This window comes from Lithobates pipiens, unplaced genomic scaffold, assembly GCF_037356315.1.
Source record: "Lithobates pipiens isolate NorthernLeopardFrog02 unplaced genomic scaffold, aLitPip1_a1.2 Scaffold_10, whole genome shotgun sequence".
NCBI classification, from domain to species: domain Eukaryota; kingdom Metazoa; phylum Chordata; class Amphibia; order Anura; family Ranidae; genus Lithobates; species Lithobates pipiens.
Genome location: NW_027507686.1, coordinates 163,727,662 through 163,739,195, shown reverse-complemented (window position 1 = coordinate 163,739,195; position 11,534 = coordinate 163,727,662). Strand labels below are relative to the sequence as shown.

The 11,534-nt window shown below is 44.1% G+C and overlaps 1 protein-coding gene across 1 annotated transcript in view; it reads left to right on the top strand.

Moving 5' to 3' along the window:
• Positions 1-2,995: 2,995 nt before the first annotated feature.
• RASSF7 (Ras association domain family member 7) overlaps positions 2,996-11,534 on the top strand; it is a 109,105-nt gene continuing 100,566 nt past the window's right edge. The window contains exon 1 of the mRNA XM_077458976.1: positions 2,996-3,135. The gene's annotated coding sequence lies outside the window, so the exon portion shown is untranslated. The remainder of the gene's footprint in view (positions 3,136-11,534) is intronic.

Below are 11,534 nucleotides of genomic sequence, written 5' to 3'. Positions count from 1 at the left end.
TGACGAGAGCTTAATTTGCAGGTAGTTTCACATAATGTGCTAGTATGCTATGTATACTAGCACATTATGCCTTTACTTTGCAGGTCAGGAAAAATAAAATAAAAAATAAAGAGGCAGAGGTTTACTTCCTCTTTAAAAGAAAATAGCTAATGCAGCCAGCAAATCTAAGGACTGGTAAGCTGCAATGTTTTATTTTTGTTCTTGGGTTTAGATCCTCTAATCTCTCTACACTTGTGGTGGACAAATCTGTACATATATCAGGGTGACAAGACCTCCTCCTATACAGAACATTCTGTCCAATAGGCAGGGCTTTTTTTCTCAGAGAATAGGTTCAGGAACTCCCCCTTTTGGGAGTTACCCATTGTCTTTGCCCCTACCTACCCCTGAGCACCAGTCCTTGGTTCCACCCCCTACCCACCTCCCAGCACTGCCCCTTTTAGAGAATACAGAGCCAAGTAACATTCGTGGTACTAAGTAATTTGTATGGAATTTGTTATTGATAACAAGAAAAGTAGAAAAATAGACCCCCCTCACAGCCAACAACAATAGACCCACCAGCAATGATAGATCCCCCGCAACAATAGACCGCCTACAACAAAATACCCCCAGCAACAATAGACCCACCAGTAACGATAGACCCCCCGCAACAATAGACCGCCTACAACAAAATACTACCCCCAGCAACAATAGACCCTCTAGCAGCCAGCTATAATAGATTACTCCCTCAACAGTAGATCCACCCCAGCGACAATAGATCCCCCACCAGCAACAATAGATCCCCCACCAGCAACAATCAACCCTTCTGTAGAAAAAGATCCCCTCCAGCAACAATAGATCCACCAGCAGCCAGCATCAATAGACACTGTAGAACAACCCAGCACTCCTTGCCATTACATACATTCAGTGGTGGAGGTGCCGGAACTGCATTCCCCCGTATTCCCACTGAAAAAAAGCCCTGCCAATAGGACATATTCCTGCAATACTTTCTATAGGGGCTGTTCCACAGAAAACTAACATTTCTAAATAGGCTGTTTCCAGATATTCACCTGAAACTGACACTATTACAGTTTGTGCCAATCAATATGCTCAACTGTTTCAGAATATGCTCTGCATGTAATAAAGTACCTGGTATTGTTACAATGTAAAGCATAGTTTACTTTTTTTTATGGAACAAGGCTGGTGAACATGGTGTGGGTAACTCACGCTTCTTGTTCAAAACGCACTGCAGCTGCAATCGGCAGCAGGTATCAATGTTAACTTAAAGAGTTACTAAACCCAGGACCCTGCATTCATTATATCTGGTCTTCCACCTAACACAGAATACGGAAATCCAATTTTTTTAGTAAATATAAACCACTAAGTAACTTTTCTCATCTGTAGTATATAGCAGTCTTGTGACTTCTATCAGTGGCTGGTTAAAGCTTGTAGAAGGAGTTTTCATTCTCCTCTGTCTGTCCTATGGGGCTGCAGGACCCAGCCCCTCTGTCTGGACAGTCCTGATCACATGTACTCTCCAATAAAAAAACAAAACTCTCTAGAAATACACACCAAACTGAGCATCGTGCCCCCAAGGCTGTGCACTGTCAGGAGATGGATTGGGGACAGTAAAAGAAGGGGAGGATGAGAGGAGACAGGATCAAACCATTTTGTTTTTACACAATGCAAAGGATTAACCCCTTAGGTTTCACAGCGAGTATAACAAGCATGCTCTACTGCATATACAGACCACTGGCAGTGGGTGGTATATATTTTTGGGAGGGGGGGGCAAACTATGCACCCACAGACAACCCCCCCCCCGGTGGGTCAGTCAGTGTCAGTCGGGTTAGCAGCCTTGCACCTACCCCAACTATGGTGCAGGCAGCACTTCCCTCTGTGCAATGGGCGGCTTCCCCTGCGTCTTCTCCTTGGCATCACTGCGGCTGTGCATCACCTCCCTCCTCCTCCTAGGCCAATAGGATCGCTTTCTCCTTTCGACCACTCAGAAAATGGGTCTCAATACCCACCCGCTTCCTTCCTGAGAATCAGTGTGACAATAGCGAGTATTCATTTGCAATTGTCACACATCGGGTTGGCCCTGGGCGCAGTGCTCTGCTCTCTGAGTCCACCCTTTTTTTGAAGCCTATAAGAGCCTCAGGCTCTAATCACATGCTTCAAAAGAAAAAAAAAACACCCCAATGGAATCCATGCCCCCAAAATACATGCAGGGCGCCAGGCGCAGGGACAGGGCCCCCTGCGCCCTGCATTATGGGCTGCCACTGATACAGACTGACTTTTCTGTTGTGTGTTTAGTAACACTTTAATGACACCCTAAATGAGCGGTTGCAAATGTAGTGCCTTGTACCAGATCCTGTCATTTTATAAAGCATGTACTACTTTTGGTGTGGTCCAGCGTGATTTCAGACCATTCAAATGAATGGGCTGAAATTGCATTGCACCCCAATTGCAGGTTCATGGTGTTAACCTGGTCCAGTAGCAATTAAAACCTGACGGTGGTCTAATTCTTCTCTATGCTATCCAGAACTAAAAAAAAGTTTTGTATTTGGGTATACTTCGAAAAATGATATGTAAATAAAGTGCTGCCTTAAATATAATATATAATTTTGATGAATCGTGCCAAGCTGCTGTGTGCAAAAACATTTTAAAAGTTATACTTTAATATCTTTACAGTTCCGAATACATTTACGTGCAACAAATCAATCAATACATGTTATTAATGCGAATTCTTCCTGTTAATATTATGCTGGGGTTGTAGTAGTTTCTGCCTCATGTCCTGGAAAGTTTCTGTTGTGTTCTCTTATCTCTGCCTTCTCTTCTTATGCTGCTTTGATGCTTTTGGTTTGCAGGACCTTTCCCCCCAGACCTTTTCACAGTGCCCCCTCACCCTCCTCCACTCCCATCCATCCTCCTGCACGCATTGTTGTCCCCCACACAAATACAACCTCACACACTCACATCTTTTCTGATTGGTCACCAACTTCTTTTTAAATCCTGGGTGTCCCTGGTAACCACAAACCCCCTCTTACAAAGTGATGCCCACCCACCACTCTGAGTAACAAGTGGCACGCTAGACAGCCAAGCTGAATTCAACTCAAGTTTGCATGCTGATTTCAGATAGACGACTTATTCCCTGACTAGGTAAGTAAACACATTCAGCATGATATTTCCTTTAATGTGGGTTTTGGGGTTCAGTACTTTCCTCCGCTGGCAGCTTTTTTTCTTTTGCACTGCTAAAAGATAGCGAAAGGCTGTCAAGTGTCTTTGTGGGTTCTACGGGTATGCTGGGAAGTGTAGTACCACAAGAACCGCAGAACCACTGAGTTCCTCCTAATCATATATAGTGGAAAGTACAATAATACACAGCCTTCCTCATGTGCGATCTCTATGGTGATCGGTGATTGGTTCATATGGGTACTTCACTTTTTAAAAAGTAATAATTTAGTTTTGAATAGACTAGATCTAAATCTGCTAACCCATCTAATGCCCTGTACACACGGTCGGACTTTCCAACGCAAAATGTATGATCGGACTGTGTTGCCGGAAATTCCGATCGTGTGTGGGCTCCATCTGACTTTTTCTGTCTGAATTCCCGACACGCCAAATATATGCAGGTAGGTTAATTGGCTTCTGTCCAAAATTGGCCCTAATATATGAATGGGGACCTTGGATTGTGGGCTGCTTGAGGATAGGGACCGATGTGAGTGTGCAATGGACAGGGATAGGGACAATTGTAGACACTCACTCAGGTTGAACTGGATGGACTGGTGTCTTTATTCAACCTTACTGACTATGTAACCAAGTTTGAGATCTGGATCTAAAATTTTCCGACAACAAAATCTGATCTTTTAAATTCCAATCGTGTGCAGGCATTTCTGACACACAAAAGTGCCACGCATGCTCAGAATAAATTACAAGATGAAAGCTGTTGGCTACTGGCTTCTTTATAGTCCCTTCGTATGTGATGTACGTCACCTCGTTCTGAACAATCTGATTTTCCGACAACTTTGTGCGACCATGTGTATGCAAGACAAGTTTGGGCCAAAATCCACTGGAAAAAATATGACGGATTTTGTCGTCAGAAAATCCTATCGTGTGTACAGGGCATAACACTCCCCTCTGCCCAGATTAACAATGCTGCTGTCCAAAGATAACCAATGTGCTCCTTCATCCAGCGTGGAGGCACTCTAATAGCAGGTGTGTTACTGGTCAGATCACCAGGTAAAAATAGAGGGGAAAAAATCAAAAAAAAAGAAAAGAAAATGAATGTAGCCACCACACCTAATGATTGGCTGCGATATATAACATTTTTGGTTTGGGATTTAATACTGCTTTACCTCTAAACTGATAACCTATACATGTGTTTAAAGCGCTTCCTATAGCAAAATCTGAGTATTGTAATTTTTTATGATTTTACGTGAGCATGCAATTTTTAAGGCTTGACATGTTTGTTATATATCTATTCAATGCAACTTCATCTTTTATGCTTTACCAAAAAATTGGATATGCTATTGTTTGTTTGCAATTAAATGTTATTGTTTGATAAATAGCTGCACAAACATCGTGCTATATAAAAAGTTGCAACTGCCTCCATTTTATTCTCCACGGTCTCTGCTTTCAGGAAATATATAATTGTATGGGGGTTTAAAGTAATTTGTAGCAAAAAATACAGATTTTAACATATGTGTATAAAATGTAAAAAATTAAAGTATGCTAATGTGAAACTTTTCATGTGGTGGACAGTGCGATCAGTTGGTTTCTAAATGTAGTTTCTGCAGAACAGGGTTTGACTGTAAACAAGGATTCTGATTGGTTGCCATGGTAACTTTTTTTTTTTTGTGCGCATTCCCTTCAAGAATGAGACCTAAACCAACCTGACTTTGCTAATTGAAAAGTAATTGGTTGCTATAGGTTACAACTCTTGGCACAGTTTAGTGTGTCTAATAGGTATGTTTGTTGGTTTATTACAGATGAACTCTCTATAGGTGGCCTGTCTATGGGAGTAGTGTGGGAGGTGCACTTAGTCATTGGAAGCGCTGTGACCTTTACAATCAGTGTTGTGGAATGTTTTCTTTTAAACCCTGAAAGTTGCATTGTTGGAGGAACTTGATTTCTGGGACTTCAGTAGGTGTTCAATATGCAGAGTTCACCAAACTGGTCTTGTTTCTTTTTAAATAACAGACCTGTTCTTTTTAGCTCTACACCCTCCCCAATAAATCAGCTTTACCTCTTACATACTTTTAACACTTTAAGAGATCTGTAAATGTGTATTCCATTGCACAATTTTTATTTCAATAATGTGGATACATTTTTCAGGATGTGGACTATGCCAGGCCTGCCCTGACCCACATACACCCACCATCACAGAACACCCCCACCACACCTGCTTGTATGGTTGCCACCTCATCCATTTAAACCCGAACACTAATATTAATTACACAGGTTCTGTGGCTGATTACGGTGGTAATTAAACTCACTTGGTGCCTTATCTGCATTTAATTAGCCTCAGAACCTGTGTATTGCAAAGATGTTTGGGTTTAAAGGGATGAGGTGGCAACTCTACCTGCTTGTCATAGCCATCATAGAACAGCCAGTGGTTCCACATTGAGGAGCACGTTACCTCCTCCCATCATGCTTAGCAACCAATCACAAGACAACATTACCCCACTATGGAGGGGGTGACGTCATCAGTTTTAAACCCAGCCAACAACAATACATTGCAACAGCTACATTGGAGAAAGTGTGTTTGGGGGGGGGGTAAGGTAACTCTGATGGCAAGTATAGCTGGGTTGAGTAACGGGCCTTGAATGGCCAAAGTTACAGGGGCTCTTTAACTTTGGTTAGGTGCGGAAGGGTTAGAACTTCTGTCAGGTTTATATTATCTGTGTCCATATTGGGGAGATTTCCCCTCACTTTTTGTCCCAGTGACATCTATTATAGGGACAGGAAGTAGAAGAAATGTCTCCAACAGGTAGACAGACAACAATAGAAACCTCACAGAGGTCCTCAATCTCTCTCCATAGGAGAGATGTCCACGTATTTCCTGTACCAATGTGGCATAACCAGGGCCACAGTGCCAATGAGGCAAATTGAGGTGGCCGCCTCCCGCAGCACTCATGAAGATTCTGTGGGGCATTAAGACCGGAGTGTCCACACCAGTAAAATTTGCCGCCTTGGGTGGCATCGGCCCTTAGCATGGCCCTGGGCACAACAATAAATGAGGAGTGAATGAACACCAATAACCGCTGTACTGCCCATAGGTGAATGATACTATCTAATAATGTAATAATCTAATGGAGATGGTTAGTTATGAGTGACATGGGGAGGGAATGAAGGATGTAGTGAGAGCTCCATTCATCTCTGGAATGAACATAGGATGTCTGCGCACAAAACTCAGCTCAGACCTATAAAAGTGTAAAGAGATTCAGAATTGCATTGTAGCAATGATGTGATCAACAACCTGCATTACCATAGAGGTGAACAGCTTGTGCATCAAGAAGTGCTCAGTGTTCAATATTAGCTAATAAGAAGCTACATGGCAGCATCCACCCAAAGCTGAAACACACTTCCCATCAATTTTCTGCTGTGCTCATTATATTCTAGCATAGCTTGAGCTTAGCAGTTCCCAGCACATGCCATAGGCAGCTACATCAGAAGAACTGCACAAGACAAAGAATGGTCATACGAATCAATCAGATCCTTGACCCCTTCTGCTTCGGCCTCCTTTTAAAAAGTTGTGAACACGTGTAAGCAAGGAAGATCAGCCAATCACATGACCACTGTGATTGGCTGTCACAGCGGTCACCTGATCTAGCCGGCTACCTGCCCCACTGGCTACCGGTCACAAGCAGGGACCAGGAGCTGCTTTTCAGAGAATGGACTCTGTGTTGGGAACCAACAATGAGCGCACTCTCAGCACAGAAACATCAGCCACCCAGGGAAGTATATGAGTGGTGTGTTGGTGTTAATGCCCACCCTTTGTCCCCACACAATTGTGTTAGGCAGTCGTAAAGGTGTTAAACTGGTTGCATCTTTTTTTTATTCTTAAAATAATAAATATGTTATACTTAGCTGCTCTGAACCTCCTCTTCTGGGGTCCAACACTAGGACTGTCTGCTCATCCTCTTCTCTGAGTGTCCCCATTGTAAGCTGTGTGCTATGGGGACACTCATGCAGGCTCAATACAGAGCCAGGCTGTGTTCATCTACTGACACACACAGCACGGCTCCGCCCCTGCTCCTTCCTCAAAGGATTTAATTAACAGCAGCAGTAGCCAATGGCTCCCGCTGCGTCTGTGAGAGCAGCACTGCTGCAGACAAGCACAGTGCTAGACTGAGGCTGGGTTCACACTATTGCGAATTGAGATGTTTCCCCACATCCAATTCGCATGTCAGGAAATTGTGACTGGCTCTCAATGGACAGCTCCAGAGTGAATTGCACAGGAGTCCTGTGCGTCTTCTGGTCCATTTCAGGTCCGAATGCAGCCAAAAATTTGTCCTAAAATTGGACCTGAAATAGTGAACAGGGATGCACGGGACCCCTGCTGTCAGCCACTCTGTACGGCAGTGTGAAGTCGCCCAAGTCGCTACGGGCATTAGTGGTAAAGCGGTGTTATTTTTAGCGCTGCTTTACCGTAGTTTTAGCAGTGCTATTCGGGCCGCTAGTGGGGCAGTTTTAACCCCCGCTGGTGGCCAAAAAGGGGTTATATAAGCCTGAAAAACATTGCCAGAGCGGTGTTTTGCCAGTAGTATCGCAGTGCTGCCCCATCGATTTCAATGAGGAGCAGCTGTGTGTTCACTGCTCCTTCACCGCTCCAAAGAAGCTGCTGGCAGGACTTTTTTTGATGCTCTGCCAGCGCCCCGCTCCAGTGTGAAAGCCCTCAGTATGGAGCAGCTGTTTTGGGGCGGTTTGCAGGCGCTATTTTTAACGCTATAGTGCCTGCCAAACGCCCCCAGTGTGAAAGGGGTCTAAGATCTCTAGGGGACGCATGGAGCCGATGCACATGTCCAGTGGCCGCAACATCTGCCGGGCACCCGGGATCGCTCCTGAGAGATCTCCGTTCTGTCAGGAGAAAGGAGACAGATCAGCTGTTCATACTGATTGGTCTCTTCCTCCAGGCAGTTCCATCCCCCCACAGTTAGAAACACCCCCTAGGACACACATTTAACCCCTTGATCGCCCCCCTATTGTTAACCCCTTCCACACCAATGACATTTATACAGTAATCAGTGGCTATTTTTAGCTCTGACCACTGTATAAATGTCAATGGTCCCTAAAAAAGTGTCTGATATATCTGCCGCACTGTTGCAGTCCCACTAAAGAAAATTTCAGATCACCGCCATTACCAGTAGAAAAAAAATGAATTGTAGTCGCTATAACTTTTGCACAAACCAATCAATAGATGCTTATTGCAATTTTTTTAACAAAAATATGTAGAAGAATACATTGGCTACAGTGTCACACAACCGAGCAATTGTTAGTTAAAGCAACGCAGTGCTGTATTGCAAAAAATTGCCTGGTCATTAAAGGGGCAAATCCTTTCGGTCTTTAAGTGGTTAATGCAGATAAGGCACCAAGTGAGTTTAATTACCACCTTAATTGGCCACAGAACCTGTGTAATTATTATGTGTTTGGTTTTAAAGGGATGAGGTGGCAACCCTATTGTTATGTTAACCACTTTCAGACCGGACCATTTTGCTGGCTTAAGACCAGAGCAACCCTAGCTTGCGCTACCCAAAATGAAAAAAAAGTTATATAAAAGCCTACTTTTATGTAAAGAATGCAATAAGATAAAAAAATTATGCCTTCAAAACGGAAAATTGTATACTCACCTTTCCATCATTTTCCTTTCCTGGCACATCTTCATGGTAGCATACACATGGGTTGTAACTCCACCCCCACAACCTGATAGGACTGATTAACTATAAATCAAAGACAGACCCAGCTCACAGCATTCAATGCAACTCTCACCATTTGGCTGGGCATCTGTATGCTGCCATGAAGATACACCAGAAAAGGAAAATTACGGAAAGGTGAGTATGCAATTTTCAGTTTTCCTGGTGCATCATGGCAGCATACACATGGGAACTAACTCGCCATATTGGAAGGGCAAGAAAATTTTTGTAATCATTAGTAGCGTAAGCATACGCCATGAATTTCCCAAATTTTACTGCCCTAAGATGGAATTACCTCCTAAGAGGACCATATTGCTGACTTTCAAATAGCCTCAGGAGACTCAGTGCTGAGCTGTCCACAGAATTGGCACTGCCCTAGTTAAATGTGCTCTTAAGCCCTCCAAAACAGGAAGGCCTTATGAAGAGAAGGCTCTTTTAATTGTCTTAATCTAGGAGGTGACTGAACATGTTGATGCTTACAGACCCTGCCTTAAAGTGGTTGTAAACCCTTACAAACCACTTTGACATACAGGTAAGCCTACATTAAGACTTACCTGTAGGTCCAAGAAATATCTCCTAAACCTATACGGTTTAGGAGATATTTACAAAAAGACAGCCAAAGCTGTCTGCGCCTATATGCAGCGAGTGTCGGCTCCCGTGCGCATGTGCGGGAGTGATGTCATCGCTGCTCCGGCGAATCACAGCCCCGGAGCAGCGAGACCCGGAAGTCACTCCGAATCCATGGCAGCGGCACACATGAAGATGGAGGACCGCTTCGGAGGCTTCGTTCTCAGGTAAGTTATTCATAATGAGCTAGTATGCTATGCATACTAGCTCATTATGCCTTTGCCTTGCAGGTTGCTTCCCCCCCCCCCCCCCCTTGGGTTTACAACCACTTTAAGCCATGCTGGAACCAAGTACAGATTTCAGCTTTCCTGCATGAAAAGGTAGCTGACAAGTAGGTCACCAGCAATAGCTCCACATCCAGGAGAGGTGGTTTCCTCACTCAATCAAGAAAGAAGGTAAATTGACTTCCTGGTTAAATTTGAAGGAGAAAGACACCCCGTGGATAAAAGTGGACTGGAGTTTTAGGACTATTCTGTCTGGGTAGAGCGTTAAGTGAGGCTTCTTGAGTACAAAGCCTGCAGTTCTAAAAACCCTTTTTCACAGAGGTTGTAGCAACCAGAAATATGGTCCTTAGGGTTAGATTGCAGACTGTAGCCAATTCTGTAGGCTAGAAATTAGGCCTTGATAGAAATAAGAACCATAAGCAAGTTCCACATAGGGAACAATGGTTTCCTGGGAGGTCTATAACTTCATGCAAGACTTTTATAAACCGCATCACTTAAGGGTTAAGGATGCCTTAAGCCCTTGTAAGTGCAGACCAGGCTGAGCTTTAAACATATTTGAATCTAGGCCCCTGATCAGCCCCAGTTGTAAGAACTGTAGAATCTTGGCCGGTTTAGGTGATAAAGGACGGCAGGCTTTTGCTGCGTGAGAACTGCATCATTTTCCCATATTTTTTGGTAAGTCTAAGGCCTCTTTCATATGAACGATCCATTCAGGTCTGCTGGTCAGTTTTTTAGGCAGACCTGAACGGATGCTCCATAGAGGTCTATGGAGCGTCGGATGTCAACGGTGACATGTCCGCTGACATCCGACCCCCCATCTGAAAAAGTGTGACAGAGGAAAAACCTACTTTTCCATCCGTCTGAGGATTGGATCAGGTGACGACGGACTATGAGGTCCGTGGTCATCCGATCTCCCATAGGGGAGAGTGACGCTCTGACAGGTCCGTCCCTGCACAGTGTGCAGAGATGGACCTGTCATCTTCTTGCTCAGCGGGGATTGCTTCATCCACATGTCCACAGCGTGGATCATCACTGATCCGTCCCGTATGAAAGAGCCCTTATTCATGAAGAATAGAAAAAGGGGGGTTAAGGTGTGCTATGGACACTAAATTATAGCAAAAAAAATATTTTGAGATCAAAAAAGACCATACAAAAAGTGAAAGCCAAAATGTGAAAACGTATAAACAAAACGATTAGTGATGAGAGGAGGGGCTGCCACTACCTTACATATTCAACCCGAAAGGTTGAAAAGACGTAAACAAATCAAATACTAAGGGGGTAGCTACGGCACTCACCTGCTGTTAATTATACCTAGTATCTGCAGGGGACTCACCTGCTATTAATTATACCTAGTATCTGCAGGGATCTATTAAGGGCCGGTTCACACAGCGGGCGATGCGAGGCGACACGACTCGCCTCGCCTCGCTCCCGCAAGTCGCCCCCGTTCTGTACAATGGAACCGTTCTGAGAGGAGCGACTCGAGTCGCTCCGACTCAGAAAAAAGGTTCCTGTACTACTTCTGGGCGACTTCGGGGGCGACTTGCATTGACTTCTATACAGAAGTCATTTGCAAGTCGCCGCCGAGGCCGCCGCAGGTCGCGGCGAGGCAAGTCGGAGACGCCTCGCCGCGCCTGCAGTGTGAACCGGCCCTTAAAATCAAGACGTGTAACTAAAGTGAATTCTAGTTACCAAATTACTTAATAGTAATTTTACACACATACATAAAAAATATAGAAATAAAAATAAAAAATTCCACATGTGCAATATATATAGAATAACTAACAGATGACAATAT